This window comes from Oncorhynchus mykiss, chromosome 20 (genome assembly GCF_057628025.1).
Source record: "Oncorhynchus mykiss isolate SJ-2025 chromosome 20, ASM5762802v1, whole genome shotgun sequence".
Taxonomy (NCBI): Eukaryota; Metazoa; Chordata; class Actinopteri; order Salmoniformes; family Salmonidae; genus Oncorhynchus; species Oncorhynchus mykiss.
In genome coordinates this window covers 37,206,561-37,224,946 of record NC_143041.1, presented here as the reverse complement: position 1 = coordinate 37,224,946, position 18,386 = coordinate 37,206,561, and positions in this window count along the sequence as shown.

The following is an 18,386-nucleotide window of genomic DNA, read 5'->3' as shown; positions in this document are numbered from 1 at the left end:
AATACTTTTGAAAGGTTGGGATGGCTTTGAGAGGGATATTCAATGTAGCATACAGCAATGTTGGCCTGCAAGCCTCTCTTTCTCTCCCTCACCACTTCAATAACTGCCTCTCTTTTTCTCCCTCTCCAACAAATACCCTTCGTAAAAATGTTTTTTTACCTGAACTATTGCCTAGGCTTCAGGTCCCCAAGTGAACATAGTCTTGTAGAACGCAGGAAACCTGGATTTGAACCCAGTCGGTCACACTAGCCCTGACCTCCACAAGTGGGAAAGTAGTAGGCGTGGATTCCTACTAAATTTACTTAGACAGTAATTGATTGATGTAGTGTTTAGTTTAGCTGACTCTGACTGACCAGACCTGAGATCAGTGTAGCTATGCACTGCTGTAACAATAGGAGGAAGTGGTAGGATCATGTCTGCGTTTCTACGTCCATCCTTTGACTGTACGTCTCTATGAATGATATTATATTTGACCTATAACCATGGTCTTCAATTCATCCTTTCACTCCAAACAGCTCATAATTCAACCTGATCGATTTTAAACAATGAACAATGATGTCAATGCCTCATCGTTGCTGTTTTGAAATTTACAGAGAGAGAGAGAGAGCACTGCGTGCTTCTCTTCCAGTTCGGTATTTATTTACAGAGTTAAATACTTAAGAATGGGACGTCATGACATAAAGTAAATAAGCTGTCATAGTAATGGAGCAACACAAGCATTTTCTCAGCAAGATGTTTACCTTGTGTGTGTGTGTGTGTGTGTGTGTGTGTGTGTGTGTGTGTGTGTGTGTGTGTGTGCGTGTGCGTGTGTGTGTGTGATTCATAACAACCGTGTTTGAGTGCAACCATTGCTATAAACTGTCCTACATGCCTGTGGCCAGATGAACTCAAGTCAACCTTTCGATTTTGTTCCAACATGGCTGTCCAGACCAGACAGATGTTTTATTGATACAGAAACACAGCAGCAGCAGGCCAAAGACTGGGACCCTCTGTCCACACATCCTATGAACACATTTTTACATTTACATTTGAGTCAATTAGCAGACCCTCTTATCCAGAGCGACTTGTATTCATCTTATAGTTTTTTTTAATCGCTTTGGTACTATTTTCACAATTATGTGGTGAATTTTAAAAGCTCTTAGCACAAAAATCCAAAACTGGCAACACTTGTAACACAGCCAGTCTTACCTTCGAAACCTTTCATTGTGCATTAATTTTGTTTCTAGACATCTTTCACCACACAATCATTGATCAAAAATGTGACTATGAAATAAAAGGAGTACATTGATTTAATCACCAAAACACAACATAATTATATATTCTCAATGTAGAATATACATCGCCTTCAGAAAGTATTCAGACCCCTTGACTTATTCCACGTTTTGTCAAGTTACAGCCCTATTCTAAAATTGATTAAATCGTTTTTTTCCCCTCATTAATCTACACACAATATCCCATAATGACAAAGCAAACAGGTTTTTAGAAATTGTTGCAAATTTATTACAAATAAAAAACTGAAATATCCCATTTACATAAGTATTCAGACCCTTTACTCAGTACTTTGTTGAAGAACCTTTGGCAGCGATTACAGCCTCTAGTCTTCTTGGGTATGACGCTACAAACTTGGCACACCTGTACTTGGGGAGTTTCTCCTATTCTTCTCTGCAGATCCTCTCAAGCTCTGTCAGGTTGGATGGGGAGTGTTGCTGCACAGCTATTTTCAGGTCTCTCCAGAGATGTTAGTTCGGGTTCAAGTCAGGGTTCTGGCTGGGCCACTCAAGGACATTCAGAGACTTGTCCTGAAGCCACTCCTGCATTGTCTTGGCTGTGTGCTTATGGTCGTTGTTCTGTTGGAAGGTAAACCTTCGCCCCTGTCTGAGGTCCTGAGCGCTCTGGAGCAGGTTTTCATCAAGGATCTCTCTGTACTTTTCTCCGTTCATCTTTCCCTCAATCCTGACTAGTCTCCCAGTTCCTACCACTGAAAAAAAACACAGCATGATGCTGCCACCACCATGCTTCACCGTAGACGTGATGCTTGGCAGAGAATTTTTCGCTTTGTCGTTTTGGGGTATTGTGTGTAGTGTGATGAGGACTTTTTCAAATGTAATCTTAGATTTTAGAATAAGGATGTAACATAACTAAATGTGGAAAATGACAAGTGGTCTGAATACTTCTCGAAGGCACTGTACATGTTTAAGCGGTCCTGTATGTAGCTCAGTTCATAAGAGCATTGCACTAGGAACACCAGAGCTGTTTTAAATATGTTATTGGACCATAAACAGATTAGGATCATTAATCCATACAGTCCAAATAATGATGATCCACGCTTCTTTGAAAATATATATAATAATTTATCAAGCCTACAAGCAATACCAGACTCTATTATTATGGTGGGAGATTATAATACGGTTTTATATACCTCAATGGACGGTAAACGAAATCAAACTAAAAATTATGCAAATAACGAAGATCATGGATATGGTGGATATGTAATGAAGCTAGTGGATATTTGGAGGCTTAAATATTCTGACCTGGTGAGATATATATGGTGGAGGTTTTAATACCCTGACCTAGTGAGATATACATGGAGGAGGCTTCAATACCCTGACCTAGTGAGATATATATGGTGGAGGTTTAATACCCTGACCTAGTGAGATATACATGGTGGAGGCTTAAATATCCTGTCCTAGTGAGATATATATGGTGGAGGCTTAAATACCCTGACCTAGTGAGATATACATGGTGGAGGCTTAAATATTCTGACCTAGTGAGATATATATGGTGGAGGCTTAAATACCCTGACCTAGTGAGATATACATGGCGGAGGCTTAAATATTCTGACCTAGTGAGATATACATGGCGGAGGCTTAAATATTCTGACCTAGTGAGATATACATGGTGGAGGCTTAAATATCCTGACCTAGTGAGATATACATGGTGGAGGCTTAAATATCCTGACCTAGTGAGATATACATGGTGGAGGTTTAATATCCTGACCTAGTGAGATATATATGGTGGCTTAAATATCCTAAATAGGCTTAAATACCCTGACCTAGTGAGATATACATGGTGGAGGTTTAATATCCTGACCTAGTGAGATATATATGGTGGAGGCTTAAATATCCTGACCTAGTGAGATATACATGGTGGAGGCTTAAATACCCTGACCTAGTGAGATATACATGGTGGAGGCTTAAATACCCTGACCTAGTGAGATATACATGGAGGTTTTATAACCTGACCTAGTGAGATATACATGGTGGAGGCTTAAATACCCTGACCTAGTGAGATATACATGGTGGAGGCTTCAATATCCTGACCTAGTGAGATATACATGGTGGAGGCTTCAATATCCTGACCTAGTGAGATATACATGGTGGAGGCTTAAATGTCCTGACCTAGTGAGATATATATGGTGGAGGCTTAAATATCCTGACCTAGTGAGATATACATGGTGGAGGTTCAATATCCTGACCTAGTGAGATATACATGGTGGAGGCTTAAATATCCTGACCTAGTGAGATATACATGGTGGAGGTTTAATATCCTGACCTAGTGAGATATACATGGTGGAGGCTTAAATACCCTGACCTAGTGAGATATACATGGAGGAGGTTTAATATCCTGACCTAGTGAGATATACATGGTGGAGGCTTAAATACCCTGACCTAGTGAGATATACATGGTGGAGGTTTAATATCCTGACCTAGTGAGATATACATGGTGGAGGCTTAAATACCCTGACCTAGTGAGATATACATGGAGGAGGTTTAATATCCTGACCTAGTGAGATATACATGGTGGAGGTTTAAATATCCCGACCTAGTGAGATATACATGGTGGAGGCTTAAATGTCCTGACCTAGTGAGATATACATGGTGGAGACTTAAATACCCTGACCTAGTGAGATATACATGGTGGAGGCTTAAATACCCTGACCTAGTGAGATATACATGGTGGAGGCTTAAATACCCTGACCTAGTGAGATATACATGGTGGAGGCTTAAATACCCTGACCTAGTGAGATATATATGGCGGAGGCTTAAATATTCTGACCTAGTGAGATATATATGGTGGAGGCTTCAATATCCTGACCTAGTGAGATATACATGGTGGAGGCTTAAATACCCTGACCTAGTGAGATATACATGGAGGAGGTTTAATATCCTGACCTAGTGAGATATACATGGTGGAGGCTTAAATACCCTGACCTAGTGAGATATACATGGTGGAGGTTTAATATCCTGACCTAGTGAGATATACATGGTGGAGGCTTAAATACCCTGACCTAGTGAGATATACATGGAGGAGGTTTAATATCCTGACCTAGTGAGATATACATGGTGGAGGCTTAAATACCCTGACCTAGTGAGATATACATGGTGGAGGCTTCAATACCCTGACCTAGTGAGATATATATGGTGGAGGCTTCAATACCCTGACCTAGTGAGATATACATGGTGGAGGTTCAATATCCTGACCTAGTGAGATATACATGGTGGAGGCTTAAATATCCTGACCTAGTGAGATATACATGGTGGAGGTTTAATATCCTGACCTAGTGAGATATACATGGTGGAGGCTTCAATACCCTGACCTAGTGAGATATACATGGTGGAGGCTTAAATATCCTGACCTAGTGAGATATATATGGTGGAGGCTTAAATACCCTGACCTAGTGAGATATACATGGTGGAGGCTCAATCAAGCTAGTCGTCTTGAATACTTTCTTATGTAATTCTCGCTGGCACCAAAAGTTTAAAAAAATGAATAAGTGTTGATAGGGGACAGAATGCGATCGGACCATCACATAATTGGCATATACTTTACTCTTACGGAATTTCCACATGGGCGAGGATATTGGAAACGTAATCAAAGCCTACTAGATGACAACTTGTTTTTAACAAGGACAGAAGTATTTATAACTGACTTATTCCAACATAACATACAGTAGGTACAGCAGATCCCCTTCTTGTATGGGACACTTAAATGTGCCTTTAGAGCCCATGCAATTCAAGCCTCATCTTTAAAGCCGAAGCAATTCAAGTCAAGATAATCAATTTTAAGAAAGAAAATAGAGGAACTAACAGTACAGATAGATAGCAATAAAAAATGAACCATAGAGGCACAGAATACGTTAGATGTAAAATAAATGGAGGAACTTATTCAAGAAAGACAAAGAGTGATATATGATTTTAAAAATAAAGCAAACTGGATGGAATATGGGGGAAAAATCACAATTAAAAAAACATAGAAATGCTACCAAAGAAAATGTACTGAAACGTGTTACAAATGACCAGTCACCCATAATTCACCAAAATATATTTTGAAAGAGGAAGCAAAGTACTTTAAGCATATGATTTAATTTAGGTCTCCTCAATCTCCACTAACCGAAGTTAATTGTAAGGATTTGTTTCCTATTAATACTGTTAAATTAACAGCTGTACAGAAAGACTCATGTGAAGGCCAAATTACAGAGGAGGAACTTCTTGTTGCAGTTAAAGACTTTAAGTCCGTGAAAACTCCAGGGCTGGATGGTATACCTGTTGAGGTATACCAAACCTTTTCTGATGTACTCAGAGGACTGTTATTAGCAGGTTTTTTTTTACATGGAAGACGCATTGAAGATAATATAAGACAAGTAGTGGAAACAATAGGACACTATGAAAAATCTGTCAAACCTGGCCTGGTATTCAAAACTGACTTTGAAAGGCTTCTGATAAAGTATGACTGGAATTCATATATTAAAATCAAAGCAAATCAAATGTATTTATATAGCCCTTCTTACATCAACTGATATCTCAAAGTGCTGTAAAGAAACCCAGCCTAAAACCCCAAACAGAAAGAAATGCAGGAGTAGAATCACAGTGACTAGGAAAAACTCCCTAGAAAGGCCAAAACCTAGGAAGAAACCTAGAGAGGGACCAGGCTATGAGGGGTGGCCAGTCCTCTTCTGGCTGTGCTGGGTGGAGATTATAACAGAACATGGCCAAGATGTTCCAATGTTCATAAATGACCAGCAGGGTCAAATAATAATAATCACAGTAGTTGTCAAGGGTGCAACAAGTCAGCACCTCAGGAGTAAATGTCAGTTGGCTTTTCACAGCCGATCATTAAGAGAATCTCTACCGCTCCTGCTGTCTCTAGGGAGTTGAAAACAGCAGGTCTGGGACAGGTAGCACGTCCGGTGAACAGGTCAGGGTTCCATGGCCGCAGGCAGAACACTTGAAACTGGAGCAGCAGCACGGCCAGGTGGACTGGGGACAGCAAGGAGTCATCATGTCAGGTAGTCCTGAGGCATGGTCCTAGGGCTCAGGTTCTCAGAGAGAGAGAGAGAAAGAAAGAAAGAAAGAAAGAAAGAAAGAAAGAAAGAAAGAAAGAAAGAAAGAAAGAAAGAAAGAAAGAAAGAAAGAAAGAAAGAAAGAAAGAAAGAAAGAAAGAAAGAGAATTAGAGAGAGCATACTTAAATTCACACAGGACACCGGATAAGACAAGATAAATACTCCAGATATAACAGACTGACCCTAGCCCCCCGACACATAAACTACTGCAGCATAAATACTGGAGGCTGAGACAGGAGGGGTCAGGAGACACTGTGGCCCCATCCGATGATACCCCCGGACAGGGCCAAACAGGTAGGATATAACCCCACCCACTTTGCCAAAGCACAGCCCCCACACCACTAGAAGGATATCTTCAACCACCAACTTACCATCCTGAGACAAGGCAGAGTATAGCCCACAAAGATCTCCGCCACAGCACAACCCAAGGGGTGGCGCCAACCCCGACAGGAAGGATTGGCGCCACTCAAGTGACGCACCCCTCCTAGGGACGGCATGGAAGAGCACCAGTAAGCCAGTGACTCAGCCCCTGTAATAGGGTTAGAAGCAGAGAATCCTAGTGGGATGAACCTTTCTTTAACTAGGCACGTCAGTTTAAGAACAAATTATTATTTACAATGACGGCCTACCCCCCGGCCAAACCCTCCCTTAACCTGGATGACGCTGGGCCAATTGTGCGCCGACCTACGGGACTCCCAGTCACGGTCGGTTGTGACAGCCTCGGAACGAATGAGGGTCTGTAGTGACACCTCTATATATAAATGTCTGGAATATTTCAATTTTGGAGAATCTCTTATACAATGGTTTAAAGTTAGGTATAGTAACCTCAGGTGTAAAATAGTAAATAATGGCTACTTCTCAGAAAGTTTGAAACTGTCAAGAGGAGTCACTTTTATTGATAACTTTGACACCTTCTGGAAACGACGGAGTCCATCCAAGTCATCTTGGCTCCTGGACTCTGTCCACACATTTCAAGGCTGCGTTGAAACAATGACTGGAAAATGATCCAAGACCATCTCAGTAAATCCCTACCATTGTGACAATGAGTCATCATAATGCTGCATCAAATGTATATGATCTTAGGGGCATTGGCAAACACAATGTTTGGGGCATTGTCAGCTCCAATGCAAATAACATGAGTGAGTCTGAATCTGATAAGCTTCCCAGTAAAGCATTAAAACAATCAAGCAACACAGAAAAGTGCTAAAAATAGCCCATATTAACATATGTAGCCTAAGAAACAAGGTCCATGAAGTCAATAACTTGCTTGTAACAGATGACATTCATATTCTGACTATCTCTGAAACTCACTTAGATAAATCCTTTGATGATACAGTGGTAGCAATACAAGGATATAATATCTACCAAAAAGACAGAAATGCCAACGGAGGCGGTGTTGCGTCTATATTCAGAACCACATTCCTGTAAAGCTTAGAGACGATCTAATGTTAAATACTGTTGAAGTAATATGGCTACAGGTTAATCTGCCTCACCTAAAGCCCATTCTGGTGGGAATCTGCTATAGACCACCAAGTGCTAACATTCAGTATCTGGATAATATGTGTGAAATGCTTGATAATGTATGTGATATCAACAGAGAAGTATATTTTCTGGGTGATTTAAATATTGATTGGCTATCATCAAGCTGCCCACTCAGGAAAAAACTTGTAACAAACTGTAACCAGTGCCTGCAACCTGGATCAGGTTGTCAGTCAACCTAACAAGGTAGTTACAAACAGCACAGGAAGTAAATCATCAACATGTATTGACCACATCTTTACTAACAGATATATACTGCAGATATTTGCTTTAAAGCAGTATCCTAATCCATAGGATGTAGTGATCACAATATAAAAGCCATATCTAGGAAAACCAAAGTTCCAAAGGCTGGGCCTAATATAGTATATAAGAAGTCATACATATGTTGTGATTCATATGTTGATCATGTAAAGAATATTTGCTTGTCTGTGGTGTGTAATGATGAGCACCCAGACGCTGCTCTTGACACATTTATGAAACTACGTATTCCAGTTACTAATAAGCAGCGCCCATTAAGAACATGACTGTAAAAACTGTTAAATCCCCTTGGATTGATGAGAAATTGAAAAATTGTATGGTTGAGAGGGATGAGGAAAAAGGTATGGAAATTAAGTCCCATCTGATTGGCAAACGTACTGCAAATTAAGAAATCATGTGACTAAACTAAAGAAAGAGACAAATAAACTACACTATGAAAGTTTAACAAAGTTAAATTATATAAAGAATGATAGTAAAAAGCTTTCGGGGCATCTTAAATTAAATTTCGGGGGAAAAGCCAACTCGGCTCCTTCATTCATTGAATCAGATGGCTCAGTCATCACAAAGCCCACTGATATTGCAAACTACTTGAATTACTTTTTCATTGGCAAGATGAGAAAACTTAGGGATGACATGTCAGCAACAAACGCTGACACTACACATCCAAGTATATCGGACCAAATTATGAAAGACAAGAACTATACATTTGAATTCCATAAAGTCAGTGTGGAAGAGGTGAAAGAAAGTGATTGTTGTCTATCACCAATGACAAGCCACCGGGGTCTGACAATCTGGATGGAAAATGACTGAGGATAATAGCAGACGATATTGCCACATCTTCAATTTAAGCTTACTAGAGAACGTGTGCCCTCAGGCCTGGAGGGAAGCTAAAGTCATTCCGCTACCCAAGAATAGTAAAGCCCCCTTTACTGGCTCAAATAGCCAACCAATCAGCCTGTTACCAACCCTTAGTAAACTTCCGGAAAAAATGATGTTTGACCAGATGCAATGCTATTTCACAGTAAACAAATTGACAACAGAATTTCAGCATGCTTATAGGGAAGGACATTCAACAATCACAGCACTTACACAAATGACTGATAATTGGCTGAGATAAATTGATGATAAAATGATTGTGGGGGCTGTCTTGTTAGACTTCTGTGCAGCTTTTGACAATATTGATCATAGTCTGCTGCTGGAAAAACAGATGTGTTATGGCTTACACCCCCTGCTATAATGTAGATAAAGAGTTACTTGTCTAACTGACACAGAGGGTGTTCTTAATAACCTCTTTGGGATAGGGGGCAGAATTTTGACTTCCGGATGAAAAGCGTTCCCAAAGTAAGCTGCCTGTTACTCAGGCCCAGAAGCTAGGACATGTATTGGTAGATTTGGATAGAAAACGCTCAAAAGTTTCTAAAACTGTTAAAATAATGTCTTTGAGTATAACAGAACTGATATGGCAGGCGAAACCCCAAGGACAAACCATCCCACCATTTCAGCCTACCACTGTTTCCAATGGGTGTCATGTTTATTATGAGGCGAAATCCTCCCAGATTGAAGTTCCTAGGGCTTCCACTAGATGTCAACAGTCTTTAGAAGGAGTTTCAGGCTTGTTTTTGGAAAAATGATTTAGAATTTGTAGTTTTTCGAAGTGGCTCCCATTTTGGCTGTAGTGTTTTCATGCGCGTGGATGAGAGCACGTTCTTTGTTGTTTATCTCCGGTAAAGACAATAACGATTCTCCGTCTTAAATGGTCTAATTTATTTAAGTATTATGGTACCTGAGGTTTGATTATAAACGTTGTTTGACTTGTTTGGAGAAGTTTATTGGTAACGTTTGGGATTCCTTTTGTATGCATTTTGAAGGAGGGAAACCGGTGGATTATTGAATGAAGAGTTTTTGGGGATATAAAGAAGAACTTTATCGAACAAAATGACCATTTGTGATGTAGCTGGGACCTTTTGGAGTACCAACAGAAGAATATCTTCAAAGGTAAGGCATTTATTATATCGTTATTTCTGACTTTCGTGGAGCATCTGCCGGGTTGAAAAATGTTTTTCATGCTTTTGTAAGCGGGGCGCTGTCCTCAGATAATCGCATGGTGTGCTTTCGCCATAAAGCCTTTTTGAAATCTGACACAGCGGCTGGATTAACAAGAAGTTAGCTTTATTTTGATGTATGACACTTGTATTTTCATGAATGTTAAATATTTATATTTCTGTCATTTGAATTTCGCGCTCTGCAATTTCACCGGATGTTGTCGAGGTGGGTCGCTAGCGGAATGCCTGTGCCAGAAAGGTTCATGGAAGCCTCTCAAACATAATCCAGTTGGAATCAGGAATTTCCAGGGCTAGCTGTTTAGGCCCCTTGCTTTTTTACATTTTTACTAACGACATGCCACTGACTTTGAGTAAAGCCAGAGTGTCTATTTATGCGGATGACTCAGCGCTATATACTTCAGCTACTACAGCGACTGAAATGACTGCAACACTCAACAAAGAGCTGCAGTTAGTTTCAGAGTGAGTGGCAAGGAATAAGTTAACTCTAAATATTTCTAAAACTAAAAGCATTGTATTTTGATCAACATCCTCACTAAATCCTGAACCTCAACTAAATCTTGTAATAAATCATGTGAAAATTGAGCAAGTTGAGATGACTAAACTGCTTGGAGTAACCATAGATTGTAAACTGTCATTGTCAAAACATATTAATGCAGTAGTAGCTAAGATGGGGAGAAGTCTGTCTATAATAAAGCGCTGCTCTGCCTTCTTTAACAACACTATCAACAAGGCAGGTCCTACAGGCTCTAGTATTGTCACACCTTGACTACTGTTCAGTTGTGTGGTCAGGTGCCACAAAAAAGGACTTAGGAAAATTGCTATTGGCTCAGAACAGGGCAACACGGCTGGATGTGCACAGAGAGCTAATATTAATAATATGCATGTCAATCTCTCCTGGCTGAAAGTGGAGGCGAGATTGACTTCATCACTACTTTTATTTATGAGAGGTATTATTGACATGTTGAATGCACCGAGCTGCCTGTCTAAACTACTGGCACACAGCTCGGACACCCATGCATACCCCACAAGACATGCCACAAGAGGTCTCTTCACAGTCCCCAAGTCCAGAACAGACTATGGGAGGCACACAGTACGACATAGAACCATGACAACATGGAACTCTATTCCACATCAAGTAACTGACTCAAGCAGTAAAATTAGATAAAAAAAAACAGATAAAAAAACAGACACCTTATGGAACAGTGGGGGACTGTGAAGCAACACAAACACTGGCACAGACACACGCACAGACACACACACACACACACACATGCATGATACCATACGCACTATACATACACATGGATTTAGTACTGTTGATATGTGGTAGAGGTGGAGTAGGGGCCCGAGGGCACACAGAGTGTTGTGAAATCTGTGAATGTATTGTAATGTTTTGAAAATGGTATAAACTGCCTTAATCCCAGGAAGAGTAGCTGCTGCATCTAATGGGGAGCCATAATAAATACAACATACAAATACAAAAAACAAGGTTGTCCACTATCGGCATATCTATCTATTATGGCCATCGAAATGCTAGCTATTAAAATCAGATCCAACAATAATATCAAGGGCCTAGAAATCCAGGGTTTAAAAACAAAGGTTTCATTGTACGCTGATGATTCATGTTTTCTTTTAAAACCACAACTTGGATCCCTCCACAGCCTCATAGGGGATCTAGATAGTTTTTCTGACCTCTCTGGATTACAACGATATTATAGTGAATGCACTATATTATGTATTGGATCACAACAACAAAACACATTTACAGTACTGTGTAGTTAACCAATAACAATGTCTGACGGTGAAGTGGACATACTCAGTTTTCATATCCCGAAAGAAAGAAAATATCTCATTACAAAAAAAATCAAAGAAAGTTAGCAAAAATAGATAAGATCTTGTTACCGTGGGAAAAAAAATACCTGTATATTTGTGGAAAGATCACCCTGATTAACTCTTTAGTCATATCCCAGTTTATCTATTTGCTTATGGTCTTGCCTACACCTAGTGACTTGTTTTTTAAATTATATGAGTAAAAAGTATTCCATTTTATTTGAAACAGCAAGCCAGACAAAATTAAACAGGCCTATTTATATAATGAATATGAATTCAGAGGGCAGAAATGATTACATATTAAAGCATTAGACCTCTCACTAAAGGCTTCAGTCATACACAATTTGTTCTTAAATCTGAACTGGTTCTCCAGCTGATTAGAGAACCCCGTGTTCAAGAATGGACTTGTTCCCTTTATTCTGATTACAACCTCTCACTGTTGGTTATTTGAAAATGAAATCATCTTCAAAATATTGCTATTTTTAAAACAAGCCATAGAAATTTGGTTACAATTTCAGTTTAGTCCACCAGAAAAGACAGATCAAATATTACAATAAATATTATGGTTCATCTTAAATATAGTAATTGATTAAAAAAACAGCATGTTTGGATTTTTTTATTAAAGATACAATGTTTGTAAATTATATCATAAATAGGACTGATGCAGTTATGTCACACATGCAGCAAACAAAAATACAGGACATTCAGAAAGTATTCAGACCCCTTCGCTTTTTTGACATTTTGTTACGTTACAGCCTTATTCTAAAATTGATGAAATCTTTTTTTCCTCATCAATCTACACACAATACCCCATAATGGCAAAGCTAAAACAGGTTTTTAGAAATGTTTGCAAATGTATACATAAGTATTCAGACCCTTTGCTATGAGACTCGAAATTGAACTCAGGTGCATCCTGTTTCCTTCATAAACTCAGCAAAAAAAGAAATGTCCCTTTTTCAGGACCCTGATAATTCGTAAAAATCCAAATAACATCACAGACCTTCATTGTAAAGGGTTTAAACACTGTTTCCCATGCTTGTTCAATGAACCATAAACAATTAATGAACATGCACCTGTGGAACAGTCGTTAAGACACTAAGCAGTTTACAGACGGTAGGCAATTAAGGTCACAGTTATGAAAACTTGGACACTAAAGAGGCCTTTCTACTGACTCTGAAAAACACCAAAAGAAAGATGCCCAGGGTCCCTGCTCATCTGCGTGAACGTGCCTTAGGCATGCTGCAAGGAGGCATGAGAACTGCAGATGTGGCCAGGGCAATAAATTGCAATGTCAATATTGTGAGACGCCTAAGACAGCACTACAGGGAGACAGGACGGACAGCTGATCATCCTCGCAGTGGCAGACCACATGTAATAACACCTGCACAGGATCGGTACATCACACCTGCGGGACAGGTACAGGATGGCAACAACAACTGCCCAAATTACACCAGGAACGCACAATCCCTCCATCAGTGCTCAGACTGTCCGGATTGGGCTGAGAGAGGCTGGACTGAGGGATTGTAGGCTTGTTGTAGTAAGGCAGGTCCTCACCAGACATCAACGGTAACAACGTGCCTATGGGCACAAACCCACCGTCGCTGGACCAGACAGGACTGGCAAAAAGTGCTCTTCACTGATGAGTCACAGTTTTGTCTCACTAGGGGTGATGGTCGGATTCGCGTTTCTCGTTGAAGGAATGAGCGCTACACCGAGGCCTGTACTCTGGAGCGGGATCGATTTGGAGGTGGAGGATCCATCATGGTCTGGGGCGGTGTGTCACAGCATCATCGGACTGAGCTTGTTGTCATTGCAGGCAATCTCAACGCTGTGCGTTACATGGAAGACATCCTCCTCCCTCATGTGGTACCCTTCCTGCTGGCTCATCCTGACATGACCCTCCAGCATGACAATGCCACCAGCCATACTGCTCATTCTGTGCACGATTTCCTGCAAGACAGGAATGTCAGTGTTCTGCCATGGCCAGCGAAGAGCCCGAATCTCAATCCCATTGAGCACATCTGTGACCTGTTGGATCGGAGGGTGAGGGCTAGGGCCATTCCCCCAGAAATGTCTGGGAACTTGCAGGTGCCTTGGTGGAAGTGTGGGGTAACATCTCACAGCAAGAACTGGCAAATCTGGTGCAGTCCATGAGGAGGAAATGCACTGCAGTACTTAATGCAGCTGGTGGCCACACCAGATACTGACTGTTACTTTTGATTTTGACCCCCCCCCCCCCCCCCCCCCCCCCCCTCCATTTCTGTTAGTCACATGTCTGTGGAACTTGTTCAGTTTATGTCTCAGTTGTTGTATCTTGTTATGTTCATACAAATATTTACACATGGTAAGTTTCCTGCAAATAAATGCAGTTGACAGTGAGAGGACGTTTCTTTTTTTGCTGAGTTTATGACAAGGATTGAAAAGTAGATTGTCGACGTCATTCATGATGATGACTGCTTGTTTAGCTTGCCAACTAAGATTTGAAAGTATGATGTTTACATGATCAGTCCAATCAAAGCTATGATAGACATAATGTGATTTCACATCATTTGATCTGTGGCCAATGACCTTGAGCCTTCTTGGATGGGCACATCTAATGTAACTTTATGGCAGCACCCAAGGGGTTGAATTTTTGAGCTCTCCCCGTATATTTTGCAGTGACGTATTGTCCCCATGAGTGACAGAACACTGAGCCAATCAACACGCAACTAGAGAACATTACCAACTCCTACAATTCATATTGTCCACTGGCTGCCCCACCACCACAGAAAGCACTGAAATAGGCTGAAACACCTGCATTTCAGAGCTGCCTTACTCAAGAAAGCTAAAAAGAGACCATGTTTTTATGCGTGGCCCAGCCAGAGCCCGGATTTTAACCCAATCCAACCTGACAGAGCTTGAGAGGATCTGCAGAGAAGAATGGCGTAGAAACTTCCCAAATACAGGTGTGTCAAGTTTGTAGAGTCATACCCAAGACTCAAGGCTGTATTCACTGCCAAAAGTGCTTCAACGAAGTACTGAGTAAAGGGTCTGAATACTTATGTAAATCTGATATAAAAAATATTAAAAAATTGGAACATTTTCAAAAATGTAAAAATAAATGTTTTTGCTTTGTCATTAAGGGGCGTAGATTGAGGAATTTAAAAAATTATTCAATCCATTTTAGAATAAGGCTGTAACATAACAAAATGTGGGGAAAAATCAAGGGGTGTGAATACTTTCAAATGCACTCTATATGTAAATCTCTACTAGCTCTACTAAAATTTCAACCAACTCATTGCAGCATTACCGCAAAAATAGAAGAGGCAAGTGGAAGGGGGAGAAAGTAAGGAACTTGTCTATCGACCCTGCATTAAAAACCAATATTGGCTAAAGAAAATTGTGATAAATAAAAAAGTATACCAGTTTCATTTAAGGACCAAAAAATTGACAGCTGGGCCATTTAGATTGTAAAATGTTCGATGTACCGATTCCATGGCACATAGTTTTGAAATGATACACAAAACAGAGTTTTTTTTATTTAAATGATTATACAAAATTCTTGCAACCAATATAATGTTATATAAATGGAGGATACAACCATCCCAGCTCTGCAGGTTTCGCTGCGAAGAGACAGAATCATTAGATCATTTGTTTTGGTACGGTCCATTTTTGGGGCTCCTGAATGGCGCAGCGGTCTGAGGCACTGCATCTCAGTGCTAGAGTGATTGGGATTCCCATAGGGTGGCGGACAATTGGCCCAGCGTCGACCGTGTTAGGGTTTGGCCGGGGTAGGCCGTCATTGTAAATAATAATTGGTTCTGAACTGACTTGCCTAGCTAAATAAAGGTTGAATAAAAAATAAATATGTAGCTTGTTTTTGGTCGCAGGTTCAGGAATGGCCAAAGAATTGCGACATTTACCTGGAGCTAACTCTGCAAATAGCACTGGAGCTAACTCTGCAAATAGCACTGGAGCTAACTCTGCAAATAGCACTGCTGGGTGATTTAAAAAGTCATAGCCAATCGATCAATAATAAAATAACACTCTTAGCAAAAAATATTATCTTTCATTTACAATCTGTAGAAACTATGAGAATAGAAAGGTTCAGAACTTTTGTGAAACATCACAGCAAAGTAGAAAAATATATGGGAAATAGGAATCAAAACTGGATGGTGTTTAGAGATAGATGTGAGGGGTTGTGTGGAGCTGAAGGCTGGGACTGGATGGTGTTTAGAGATAGATGTGAGGGGTTGTGTGGAGCTGAAGGCTGGGACTGGATGGTGTTTAGAGATAGATGTGAGGGGTTGTGTGGAGCTGAAGGCTGGGACTGGATGGTGTTTAGAGATAGATGTGGGGGTTGTGTGGAGCTGAAGGCTGGGACTGGATGGTGTTTAGAGATAGATGTGAGGGGTTGTGTGGAGCTGAAGGCTGGGACTGGATGGTGTTTAGAGATAGATGTGAGGGGTATTGTGGAGCTGAAGGCTGGGACTGGATGGTGTTTAGAGATAGATGTGAGGGGTTGTGTGGAGCTGAAGGCTGGGACTGGATGGTGTTTAGAGATAGATGTGAGGGGTTGTGTGGAGCTGAAGGCTGGGACTGGATGGTGTTTAGAGATAGATGGGAGGGGTTGTGTGGAGCTGAAGGCTGGGACTGGATGGTGTTTAGAGATAGATGGGAGGGGTTGTGTGGAGCTGAAGGCTGGGACTGGATGGTGTTTAGAGATAGATGTGAGGGGTTGTGTGGAGCTGAAGGCTGGGACTGGATGGTGTTTAGAGATAGATGTGAGGGGTTGTATGGAGCTGAAGGCTGGGACTGGATGGTGTTTAGAGATAGATGTGAGGGGTTGTGTGGAGCTGAAGGCTGGGACTGGATGGTGTTTAGAGATAGATGTGAGTTGTGTGGAACTAAAGGATGGGAATAAAAACAAACAAAAGATAACTATTGTAAAATATGTGTCTGTAAAATGTATATAGTTTGTATAAGCTGGAAGTATAAGCTTAAGAGTTGTTGTCCATTAGTTTACTCCAATTATGAGAGGGATGGTAGGGTAAGGGGAAAATAATAAAGGAAAATATATTACAAAATATTTATATATTTTATATATACACTACCGTTTAAAAGTTTGCGGTCACTTAGAAATGTCCTTGTTTTTGAAAGAAAAGCTCATATTTTGTCCATGACAATAACATCACATTGATCAGAAATACAGTGTAGACATGAAATAGTACCCGCAAAACACCCGTCTCAACGTCAACAGTGAAGAGGCGACTCCGGGATGCTGGCCTTCTAGGCAGAGTTGCAAAGAAAAAGCCATATCTCAGACTGGCCAATAAAAAGAAAAGATTAAGATGGGCAAAAGAACACAGACACTGGACAGAGGAGCTCTGCCTACAGTGCTGTATTAGCCAATGAGATTTTAGTAAAGCAGTGTCAACACTGAATTAAGTAACAGTAAAATGTATTTTAAAAGAAAAGAGAATCATATCAAAAGTAATGTGAGCCTTGCATTGTGAAAGGCAATTACTTTACAATATATAAACATTGCAATGTGAAACATGGATTTCTAGATGAAACACTTATTAAGTTTGGTGAAAAAGTGTCCGTATGATTTTGTGTGTTGTACTTAGTCAATTGAAAATTATCTTAGACTGAAACAGATGCCTTTTTTGATGATCTGTTTTGAGTGTTGTACTAAGAGTTGTGAAAATGTATTACAGACTTGTGAAAACTGCACCAAAGCGATACAAAAAAGTAAGTTAGCTAGCTAGGTACGAGCACCACATATCATCAGTAATGACATGTTTTCCTCAAAAAAGCTGTGAAAAGTCTGTGCTAGTAAGATAAGCCAAGTGCTAGCGCAGGAAAGTTCTGGGTGTTAATTGTTTTTGTTTTCCACCCACACTCTACTGTGTTTTTCACAGCAGTTTCTGTATCTCTATAGCCCTGTAGCGAGGCAGTGGGGAGGATAAGCATATTTAGGTTGCATGCTTCCTCCTATACTACTGCATTCCACCCCCCAACCCCCACCCCCCAACCCCCGACCCCCAACCCCACACACAGACTGAACATGTCTCATTCCCAGTGTCATAGATCACAGCCTTACAGGCCTCACATCCCCTACTAGTGGGTCATATATACAAACACACACCTGCCGGACCAAGGCCGCCTGGAGACTACAGCTGCCTGAGTGATGAGTTCCACAGGGGCAGCGGGGTCTGGGGGGGTCTGGAGGCCTAACCTCACTTCCTCCTCTGGTTCACAGACAGACCTCCGGCCCTGATGCTGTTCCGGTTGTGGTTTGTAAACTTCGCCCATGAGATGAACTTTTGACCTTTCTTCTTACCCACCAAATAATGAAAACTGTATTTCTGCT